This window comes from Camellia sinensis, chromosome 1 (assembly GCF_055761805.1).
Source record: "Camellia sinensis isolate YWXY chromosome 1, ASM5576180v1, whole genome shotgun sequence".
Lineage (NCBI taxonomy): Eukaryota > Viridiplantae > Streptophyta > Magnoliopsida > Ericales > Theaceae > Camellia > Camellia sinensis.
The window spans coordinates 66,964,630-66,976,830 of record NC_138961.1 but is presented as its reverse complement, the minus strand read 5'-3'; the positions used below and the strand labels follow the sequence as shown (position 1 = coordinate 66,976,830).

At 34.2% G+C, this 12,201-nt stretch overlaps 1 pseudogene; it reads right to left on the bottom strand.

The window, feature by feature from the left end:
• Positions 1-7,620: 7,620 nt before the first annotated feature.
• LOC114291741 (magnesium-chelatase subunit ChlD, chloroplastic pseudogene) lies at positions 7,621-8,519 on the bottom strand (annotated as a pseudogene).
• Positions 8,520-12,201: the final 3,682 nt, after the last annotated feature.

Genomic DNA, 12,201 nt, shown 5'->3' with positions numbered 1-12,201 from the left:
GGTGATACACACCTTGTTTTAACTACATTTATCTATTGGTATTCCATGTTTTCTATATCACTTCTATACATTGTATTAACCTGTCTCATAGACTAAGATGAGTTGATATAAGGGAAAAATTGCAAATTTGTCTGTGGAAACTTTTCATCCGACCTTTCTTTTGAGATTTGCCTATTCCCATATGATAATCTCTATGGTTTTTTAGGGATATAAAAAAGTTTGTACCAAGTGCACAAGCTTATAGCAGCCTAGCAGGATCCAGGAGAGGTAGTAGGTATGCTACCTTGCTCCCACTATTTTTTGGAAAGGCTGATTATCCTTTTTGGGCACATAATGCAGATTAGTTTGTTTACCAAGACTTATCTAAAGTTTTGTTCATTGTTTAGTTTACTTCTGTGTTCATTTATCTCATGACGCTATTTCCATCTAGCTATCATTGGATTTCACTAGGGCTTTTGATTATTTTATGGAAGGATCCACTTGGATTCATTAAATTTTCTTCTTCTACAGCTCAATATCCCATCCCAATAAATTTTCTAAGTTTTAGAGGCAATGTGATATTGATGGCATGAACTTAATTGTAGTCGTGATGGTGCAAAATTAAAGACCATGATTCTGTAATGCATTTTCATGTGAAATCTACAAAGCATCTATATTTTAACTCAACACATGCTCACTGTACTTTGTTTTCTATTCTATTTTGAATCTGTAGGTTTGACTCATAGTTTAACCAGAAAATTGTTCAAAACATTGGAAATAAATTGAATCAAACAGAAACAGAGTGTTGCCCCTATCCAGTTGGTATACATTATGAAGTGAAGAACATTAACTTATGGTTACAAGATGGCTCAACTGATGTTAACCTATTTCTGATCTATGGGATTGGGTCGAATAGGGAAGACAACCGTTGCCAAACCTGTTTACAACCTAAACTTTGACAAATTTGTTTGATTCAACCCAACAGTTTGATTTGTTTACAAAATAAAAATTGTTTCAGAAATATTGAAAGCCTCTGTATCAAAAAAAAAAAAAAACCCCTAAATGTAGAACAAAAATCATAAACCATTTACTCGTTTCCCATAAATGAAACTCATAAATCAAACTCAAACAGGGAAATAGAAGAAGGAAGAGAGAGAGAGAGAGAGAGAGAGAGAGAGAGAGAGAGAAACCTGAATCAAATTCAATGGGTGTCAGACGGTGTACCTGTGGTGGTTCGGGGGCTGCGAGCAACGGTGACCGATGGTTAGTCAATGAGAGGAGAGCAAGAGAGTGGGGTGTTTCCTTTGGTGTATTCAACACATACAGAGAAATAAAAAATAAATAAATAAACAAAAGGAAACATAACTTGAAAATACGCGGTACTATATAATCTTCCCACCAAAATTTTTTGGTTTTATTGGCGACAAAATCAATTTAGTCACTAAAAGTAACCTTTTCCTACCAAAATTTTTGTAGCCAAAGATAAAAGTAAAATAATGTTTAATTATTTGGCGACTAAACTATTTTAGTAGCCACATATTTTTATACGACGACTGAAAATTTTTTTCGTCGTTCAAAATAAATTTTTACCAACAAAAGATTGGTCACCAAACACAAATACCAAACATTTTGCAAGATTTTTACCGACTACATATTTTTAGTAGGCAAAAATGAGTTTACGATGACTAAAATGTTAATTCGTCGCCTTTTGTGGCAGTTTTTAGCGACTAATTTATTTTTTAGTCGCCAATAAGTAATTTATAGTGACTAAAAAAATTTAGTAGCCAAAAAACAAAACTAACGCCAACTAAAATGTTCATTAGTCGCCTACTACGGTAGTTTTTAGCGACTAATTTGTTTTTTAGTTGCCAATAAGTAATTTACAGTGACTAAAAAAATTTAGTAGCTAATTTTTGAACCAATGGCGACCAATACCAATTTTAGTCGCTAAAATTGGTCGCCAAAAGTGCGAATTCTTGTAGTGTCATTTTGGGTTTAATTAGTCATTATCGCTCTCGTTGAGTTTGACTAGTCATTATCACTCATTTTAGGTTTGACTTAGAATTCATTATCGTTTGTAAATGAGTTTGTTACTTACTTTGTAATTTCCCCCATAAAAAAGGCTCGAAAAGCTCATTTCTTGAGTTAAGTCAATGCTTGCTATCTTTATTGCTTTTAGACTTAGTGGACGTATTCATCACTTTTGGCCAAAAAAGGAAGAAAAGATAAGAAATGGAAAAGTAATGTAAAATAGGCTAATAAAATTGGATTAAAAAAGATAATAAAATTGAGTTAGGTTCAATCAGACGTTATATTGAACCCATTACGTCGTGGACCATTGCATACATTTTAGTAATGTTCAATGATTCATGAAGCAATGTCCACCCCTTTCATCAAGGTAACTCCATGATAGGGAGGAGGTGTTGTTCATCTTTTGTTTCATTTTATTGAGTTTTTGTCCTATCGATTTATAGATCAGCACGCAACAACTTTGCGATAATTGATGATTTGTGAATCGAATCTACTCCTCCCATGATCATCTTCATGATATGGAAGGGCAGAGAGGATAAACATCTCCTGGAAACACTTTGGGATTGTTTGGTTTGTTTTTCAGAAAAATTTTTGGGAAAAATTCTCTACAAAAAATTTTTCAAGAGTAATCAAACCAAAAAAAATTTTCTAAAAAAAATCTCAAAATTTTGTTTGGTTACCTACTTTCAAAAATCACTCACTCTCTCTCTCTCTCTCTCTCTCTCTCTCTCTCTCTCTCTCTCATATACATCAAATCAATCACTTTTTTTAAAACTCTCTCCCTAAAACAATTTTCCAAAACTATTTTTGAAAAAGGCAAACTAAACAAGTTTTCGTACTTTTTATCTAAAAAACTACTCTACAAACACAAACCAAACACACCCTTTGTTTTTGCTCTATTTCAGTCTATGGTCGGCCGACCACTACTCTACACGGTGAACCACTTTTCAAGGCTGACCGACCATCTTATTTTGTACAAGCAGTGTCATTTTCACAATAGAACAGACCAGAGCCTGAGGCCAAAACAGAATAATTTTCTGACTACAAATAGAACAGATTCTGGCAGCAAACAGAGAGATTTCTGGGAGGATGTTCTCAGTTATGTGCGTGTGGCTCCTCGTTTCCCATTCAAGTCCATTAATTTAGTACTTTAATATTAGTATGTGTAATTAATTAGATAGATTCATTCAAGTTTGTAATAGCTAATTAATTTAGTTAATTCATTTGGTATTATAATAATTAGTTTAATTAGGACATTCGTTTGAACCCTCTTGTGCAAGGGCAAATTTGCAACACTTGTAATATTGTGTATGTCTTCTAACCCCCATTTCTTTCTCACTTTCATTTATATACTGATCGTGGTAGCATCATATTTTTCGTTTCATATCATTGACATACTTCGTATCCATTTTTGCATGCATTAGGTTCAGTTCATCATTCCCATTGTTGTCATTTCCTACTTACTTGAATACGTGCGCTACCGCACGCTTTGAGTTGATTAGTATGACATGTTAAACAAACCGAACCTAGTAGTTGCATTTTATATGTGTTGCATTAGTCACTTGCATATTAGAGCATGCATTTTTCTAGTTATTTTTTTTCTCTTTGGGTTGCCTCGATTGAGTACTAGGTGAGCATTTTTTTCTTTGGCATATTGCATGTGTGTTTGTGTTGCCATATCAAGCATATTACCATGAAGCTAACTGCTTATTTGAAGTATCTTTTGAATGTCAGTAGATGAAGGATATTTCACTTTAAGTTGGAATGATTATGACTAATGTATATATGAGCTTACTTTTTCAAGTAGCACATATTTAAAACTTTTTTCAAACAAACATGAAATCAAGGCATTCCAAAGTGGGTGACGTAATCTATACTTGTGTGCCTCACATAGTAAGTTAGCATAATAATTAGAATATGAGCATATACTGTCCATAAAAATCACATTATGATTAGTAGAGGCCGATCTTTGATCGAGTGAGTGGGGTACTCAATTCATGACCTTTCCCTCTTATGCCTAAGTTCCCGAGCCAAGACACTTTAGTTATAATGGACAAGTGGCCTTTGACACGAGTCATGGGTTTCCTAAATTTTCTAAAAATATTTAGGTGGTGACTTCGAAATCTAGCAATGCAGTCCATTTCTGGCATCTCTAATGATTAATGGATTTTCTAAGATTTGCTAGATTTGAACTCTCATTGTTTAATCTATTTCACATCGCGCTTGTGAAACCAAATTCAGAACCACGGGAGTCTAAATTGTAGGGCTATCGTATCCGTGGAGACTAAACACCTCCAAGGAGCACGAGAAACGGGCTACAGTTTCTGGTGACTCTGCTGGGAAAATTAAAGAACTTGATTCGGACTTCCTGATGTAACATTTTATTTACAGATATATGTTACTTGCATTGCATTTGCATGGTGTTCTTAAGTCACTATGTTTTCCATTTACTATTCCTGGATGGCTTGCCTAAAAAGCTTGTCAAAAGGCTAGCCGGTTGTGGGCTCTGCAATGTTGGAAACACAACCCTTAGATCCGGATTACCGTCGTACCACTTGATCTTTCTTTCACTTCTCGGTGTTAGGTGTGAGAGAGGTATATTACGTAATCTTGTCGAGGTACCTCTTTTTACCAATCGGCCTAGCTGCATATAGTAAAACTTTAGTGATTGCTCCAATATAGGACATGATGCTCACCTGTATATAGGATTTTGTGAAACTACTTGCTTGAAGTAGTGAAACCCTAGATCATTTCGAATCGAGGACAAAGTAACCCTACCCCCTCGTAGGGGTGTTTTGGCTCTCTTTACCTAGTATGTGCTTTATAGTGAAACTACACAAGAATGCTCATATCAGTGGCACAGTTGATATCAGTTTATGGGGCAAAATTCAATGAGGAGTACAGTCCTATAGTTATGATCACGTCTATTTTGATAAATTGTGGCTAAGGTGATGCCTGGTTTCTGATTTTGTTTGCTTTTTCTTTATTTCTTTTGCTAGGTAGTCTAAAATCATAGCTTCAGAAAGCTCTGATATCAACCAAGTACTCTGGACCCGTGTCAGAAGACTTTGTAAGGTCGGAGATCTTGTTCATGGACAGCTAGTGTTTGCCTCACTGTAACCAGTTACAAGGCTAAGAAGGATCAGACAATTCACCAGTTTAGTTAACACACATTTAGTTCACCTCAAATACAGTCATCTACTCCCAAGAATAAATCATCTCACCTACAATCAGCTCACCTACATTTAGTTCACCTCAAATACAGTCATCTACTCCTAAGAATAAATCATCTAGCTTTTAAATCATACTTGTCATTTATTTTTTTGAAAATAAATATGATAAAATCATATAATTACGATTATTAGATAACTTTGAATTATATATATAAATGATCTATACAGAAATTTCAAAAACCAAATAGATCAAATTATCTAAGATCACCACTAAAAGTTTAAAAATGTCATATAAGTTAACACACACACACACACACACACACACATATATATTGTTGTGATATTTTCTCATAAATCCTTTTTCTATTACTTGTGTTCCAATCCTTCGGAATTATTTTTTTATATTTCTATAATAGATGACATAGTTACCAAAACACCTTGATTGAATCGGAGTGTGGGGCACGCCTTGATCAATTCAAAAACTAGTCACAATCAGAAAATTACCTCCCGAATTCCTAAGTCTTTACTGATATTTGAATTTGACTTTGTTCATATGCTAAAATCATTGAAAATAGTCATCTATCCTTTAAACCCATCTTCTTATCGTTTTGTTTCCAACATTTCGTGGCTGATGACCAAAATACTTTCTCACTTCAAAGATTCACATTGATCTCATCGATTATTCCATATAGTTGGAAATGTGTACCAAATGTAAGTCAATTCAAATTCATTCTCTATGCTCTATTGAAACCGTAGTTGTCAAATCTAGAATAACATACAAATAAGAAATGTAAAATATCACATTGTGAATGGTTGTATGATTTTTATTTCGAAATCACCAATTTTGGTTGTGAAAATGTAAAACAACATAGATGAAATTTTAGTAGAGTGTGAATGTGTAGAGATGTGAAACACATAACATGTGTGTCTTTGCAAAATATTTTAATTGTTGATCTTCACATCATATTGAGTATGCTATTTAGCTTTTGATTACATTTTTCTGTGCATGTTCTCATTGTAACGCCCCAAAAATTGGGCATGACATATCTATTTATGCAACAAAACCCACCTGATAGGCAAACACATATATATAGCTAACTAATCCATACACCCATTTCCATTAAATCCCAAATGCCAAATACATATTGTTCACATCTCAATGCCCCAGTTCTAATCCCAAACATGCATTTTACAACAAGTATGAAATAGAAGCCAAATATATAATAAGTGCTCTACAGGCTTACAAATTTATCCAAGAACATTCTTGGTTAAACAAAATAGAGTTTCAACTCAACACAAATACAGCCCTGCGCTAACATTGAACAAATAACAATAAAACAAAAATGAAGCCTCAGCTCCGAGTCTTCCCAAGTCAATGCCTTGGCGGAGGCATAGCACCTGTACCTGAAATGATTTCCCTTATAGGGTGGGCCACAGCCCAGTAGAGATATACTACACAACATATGAACAATGACAAGACTAATTAAAGAGGAGTATGCTCATGCCATGCTCATGATAAAACAGTTTATCTCTCTTTTTATAAAGCATGCAATGCTGAGATGCAACAACAAATATAAAACCATTTCCATTTTAAACCATATCTGTTACATGAATACGGGCCCTGTGAATCTCTAGGCGACTTTCTGCAAGTACACCCTAATGCACTACCACTGTCATTTTTACCAGTAAACTGGAAGGCTCGATACCTAACCGTGCGGTTCCACAACCTCTATCCAGATTCACCAAGTATTCATCTTTTCGCAAATAGATACATTTCCAAACATTTCTCAAAAATAGATACATTTCCAATGAAATGAATGTAATGCAATGTCCAATGCAACAAATGAGGAATGTGGTTCAATTTACCTAAGTCTCATACATTTCTACAACAATCATGGCTATCCTCTACCGATAGCCCAAAACAGATATTTCTAAACAAAAATTTAAACAATTAAATTTCAAAAATTCCGATAAATACAATCTATTCCACATCTCATCAAATATGAACAACTACACTAGTTTTCATATCATAATCACGTCTGGTAACCTCTTAAGGTCTATTTCTAACCGCGTCGATTTTATTCCAACAGATACATTAAGCAAAATAATACCGTTAATGCTCAAGAAAACATTATTTTCTTCCCAAACTCATTCTCCAAGCATTAATCAACTATGACATCCTATTTTGATCAAAAGCCCCAAAAGTTAAACATAATTCCTTTATTTTCTTTAAAAATGCTCTTTTGGTCGCAAAACGGTAAAAATTTCAAAACCAATCGAATTGAATTCTGTTTTTGTTCAAATTTAAAACATAGCTCTTTCATAACCTTACAAACATATTCCAAGTTTATACTTTCGCAATTTGGGCATCAACTCTATATTTCTCTCAAAATTACCCTTTTAAGCAAATAAATCACAAATCTTTCAAAAATTCTAATTAATTTATATGCAACTCTAAACTCCATATAATCAAGTAAAAATGCATAAAGAAGTGTAGGAAAATCCCTACCTCAACCATTTTAAAAACTTCATTACTATGTTCCTGAAACTGTGTTTCAATTTCAACAGCTGCAACATGATCTTCAAAACTCATTGGAAGATCTGCACTCAAATTAATTGCAATCCGGTCCAGCAAATGTTCCCGTACAGCACCCTCTTCTGGGTTATAAGTAGCAATCAAAAGTGGCTTGCATGGATGTCGAAAGCTGATCCCTTCTCTTTCCACAATATTAACTCCTTCAGTCAACACATTGAGAAGCAAATTACTAATGCCCTCATCTAACAGATTAATCCCATCAATGTATTAAACTCCTCTATGAGCTTCAGCAAGAAGGCCAGGCTGGAAAACAATTGTTCCAGATTTCACAGACTCCTCAACATCAACAGAACCAATAAGTCTATCTTCAGTGACACTGAATGGAATCTGGACAAAAGGAGATCTTACTATCATAGTCTTGACATTACCAGTAGGGTCATATTCCACTTTATTAGCCAATCCATCTTCCCACCTTACTCTTCTGGGCAGGCTGGTTCAACATTTGCAATTGAACCAACAACTACTTCAATAGGTGGCAAAATAGCATGCAACCTAGGTGCCATCACTATTCTGGCTGTTCCTCGCTTTCCCGAGATTGCAATACCTCCAATCTTACGGTCAATAGCCCCAAGCAGAAGAGCAGTTTTGATAGCATCCTGTCCAACAACGGCAGGTGAAGGGAAGTATTGTCTTCCGTAGGAGGTTGTTTCGTCCTTGTCGGGGGCGACAGCAGCAACACCATTGTTGGATTCAAGAGTTGCAATGGCACGAACACAGAGGCGATTGGGGGAGAGTGCCATTGGAGGAGACTGAAATTGTCTCTGAGAGGAGATTGGAGAGAGAGAGAGAGAGAGAGAGAGAGAGAGAGATAAGACTATTGTGGATGCTTCAAACATGCTTCAAACAAGAAGAATAAAAAAAAAGAAAAAGGAATGAGGGAAAGGAGTGGACTTCAAACAAGAAGAATAAAAAAAAGAAAAAGGAATGAGGGAAAGGAGTGGAGGGGCGCCCCCACCCCCCTCCCCCGGTTGCCTCTTTTTACACAAAATATATATATATATATATATTTTTTTCTTCTCATCTGTGAACCGCACTCCAGCACTCACTTCCTTTTTATAAAAAAAAAAAACAAGTCCTCCACCCCAAAAACCATCATCATAATATATTTCCTACCTTTATTTTTATTTTTTGAGTCATTACACTCATTATGTGTTAATCATAATTTTTTGAATATTCACATTGTGCATTATATTTCTGCATAAGTTCACAACATGAAATTCACCAACATTTTTCTTATCATGAACATGTGAAATTTATTTATGATTTTGTGAATGTTCAAATCATGAAATCCATAAACATTTTCCTTTTCAAGATATTTTGAACATTCATATTGTGAGTTGTCATGGTAAATATTCATATATTATGAATATGAATGGTATTTTGAATGTAGGGCATGTTAATATTGACAAGTGAGAAAATGCGCACTTTTAGTATCAAAATTGAATATGAACAAATATAGAATTGAATGTTCGAATCATCTTACATTGATAACTATAATTTCAGTATGAACATTTATATTGTCAAATTTATTTACATATTTATTTATTTTACATAATTATATATTCAAGTGAGATCTTATTTGGTAGATCTCGTTAAATAGGTTTAAAAAATATAAATTTCATTATAAAAAAAATATGTATAACAAAAGTTATAAATATTTAAAGTTTAATTTACAAAACGCCAATGGTAAATTACACTGGTCCCTTTGTATCATTTTGATTTCTGTAATTTCAAGTAATTTTAATTAGCTTGATTTTGACATTTAATTTTACATTTTGTGTCAACGTAGTCCAATTGATAATGCAAATTAGGATTTTAGAAAGAAAATAATCCTTAAGTTGGTTGAGATTAACTTACTGAATTGAATAAGTTTATAATTATGCCTATAAAAATATAACACATACCGATTATGTGCATATTTGTCATCAAAAAATACTAATAAGAATAACCAATTATTTGACCAAATTGAAACAAAATCATAGATTCAATGTCAAAATCGAGCCAATTGAAATTACAATAATCAAAATGACGCGAGACAAAAAATATAGGAATTATTAGTATAATTTATTTAAAAGTAAAGAAATAGTTCAAATTAACGCACACCATAAGCACATATCAGGTTGGTAAGGATTTGAAAAAAAAAAAAAACAAACCAACAAACTATAAAGGTAAAATTGTCTATAAAAAAATCTTAAAAAAGGGAATTAAGATTTAGTTGATCAAATCTCCAATATAATATGACCTATTAAAATACAATAATATTTTATAAACTAATTGAGATAGAAGTACATGAAAGGAGATTTTTTACTAAAATTTCCTAAATTGTTTTGTCATATTTACCTTATTTCTTATTTTTAAAATGAGTAATGTTATTCAATCCAAAAAATTAGATTCACTTTTCAAACTCAATTATGTGACAATCTATTAAATTATTTAAGAATATTTAAGGCAACTATGTCTGTCATATATTTTCTCTAGTCATTAATTAATCATATCTATTACACCTTATTAGATTTAAAATGTAAACTTATAAATCATTTAAAAAAAAGAAAATTTAAGTGAAACATATTTCCTATTTGATGTAGATAAAATTGAAGTAAAAACAAAATTTAGTCGCCAAAGGTACACGCATTAGGAAAAAAATCAACAAAAAATGGAGAGAGGAGGGTAGAACCCGGTGCTTAGAAGAAGAAGATTAGGAAGAGTGGGCAATCAAAGTAGTCAAAATGGGGATGCAGATGGGTTGTTTACCATCTTTGTAGATGAGATTCCGAACTCCATGGATCCAAAAAGCTTGTATACTTTTTTCAGTAAGTTCGGAATAGTTAAGGATGTTTTTATTCCAACAAAAATAAGACAAATTACAGGCTCCCGGTTTAGATTTGTAAGGTACGACTGTAAGGTTGCAGCAGACATGGCGGTGCAAAAGGCTGATGGTCTACGGTGCGATAATAAAGCTTTGAAGGTGAAGAAGGCAGCTTATTAAAAAGGGGAAGAAAAACAACCTTCAACAAAGAACAATGGTGGTCCGATGGTGAGGCAGGACCAGTAGAGGTTTTTTGCACTAGGAAACACAGAGTATGAAAAACAAGTGCAGAAATAACCCATAATGAAGAACAGAGGAGGTGAGATGATGAGGCAACATCAAACGAGGAACTATACACAACAACAAATGGAGGATGTAGGAAGAAGATCTTATGCTGAAGCTGTTCAAAATGGAGTCATCCAGGAGAAACCGAAAGTGGTGCTAAAGGCTTATGAGTCAGGAAATGGTTGGCTATATGAAAGTCTGATTGTGAAGCTGAAGAATTTTTTCTCATTCATTGATTTTCAGAAGGAGTTTGAAAGAAGAGACCTGAAGGAGGTAAGAGTGCGAGATGGAGGTGGAAGGTTAGTAGTATTAACTTTCAAATCAGACCTACATATGAAGGAAGCACCATTGAAGAATGGATTTTTGAATGGTGTGAAACTATAAGTGCTTGGGAAAAAAGTCTGTATATCAAACAAGAAAGGTGTGTGTGGATTACTTGTGTGTGTGTTCCTTGTAACCTGTGGAGTGTTAATACTTTCACAGATACTGGTAAACTATGGGGGAAAGTTGTCCAGTTAGATGACAACATTCTTAAGCAGAGTTCCTTTCAGTTTGGTAAGGCTCGAATAATTACAACCAGATTTGAATGCATAAATACAGTGATCAATATTGAATGTCATGGAAATGTTTTCGTAGTTCGAGTGTGTCAAGAGTCATCTGCAGCAGTCACTACATGTTTTCATCTACAAAAAAGCCAGGAGAGTGAGGACGTGGCTTCCAAAATTCTGGAAGAGGTCGATCAATTGTCAAAAAATGATAAGGGAAAGAAGAATGCGGCCATTGCAATATCAGGAAAGGAGGTAATGCTAGGAAAAGCTGTTGTGGCAAGCAAAGAGAAGAAAATGGTGGACACAGATACAGAGGAGAAGGAAGGAAGCAATAAATGAGAGTCTATATCAGCTGTAAAAGAGACAGGGTGTGATTTGGGAAACACAAATGATGGAGGTGACTGTAGGGTACAAGGTCTTGGTCAGTTGAATAATCCAAGAAAAGATGTGGCAAATCAAATTCAAATTGTTGAAGGCCAAATATGTTCTTTTGGGGATATTAGGAGTGTTAATAGGCCCGAAAGTTCAGGGCCCAATATAAACTTGGAGGTAGTTTTAAATGAGGGTCAGGTTGGGAAATTGGCTAATGGGCCTACCATTGAGGCTTCTAACATAAGTGAAAGTGCAACTCAACCTCAGGAAAGTCCACAGATTCTTCATATGGCCCAGCGGGGAGTGAAAAACAGGGGCAGTACATCAAAAAAGGGGAACACTAGTGCAAAAGTCATCAGTCGAAGTATGAGGAAAGGAGATGAATTGAAGAAAATGGGAAAGCTAAACCAA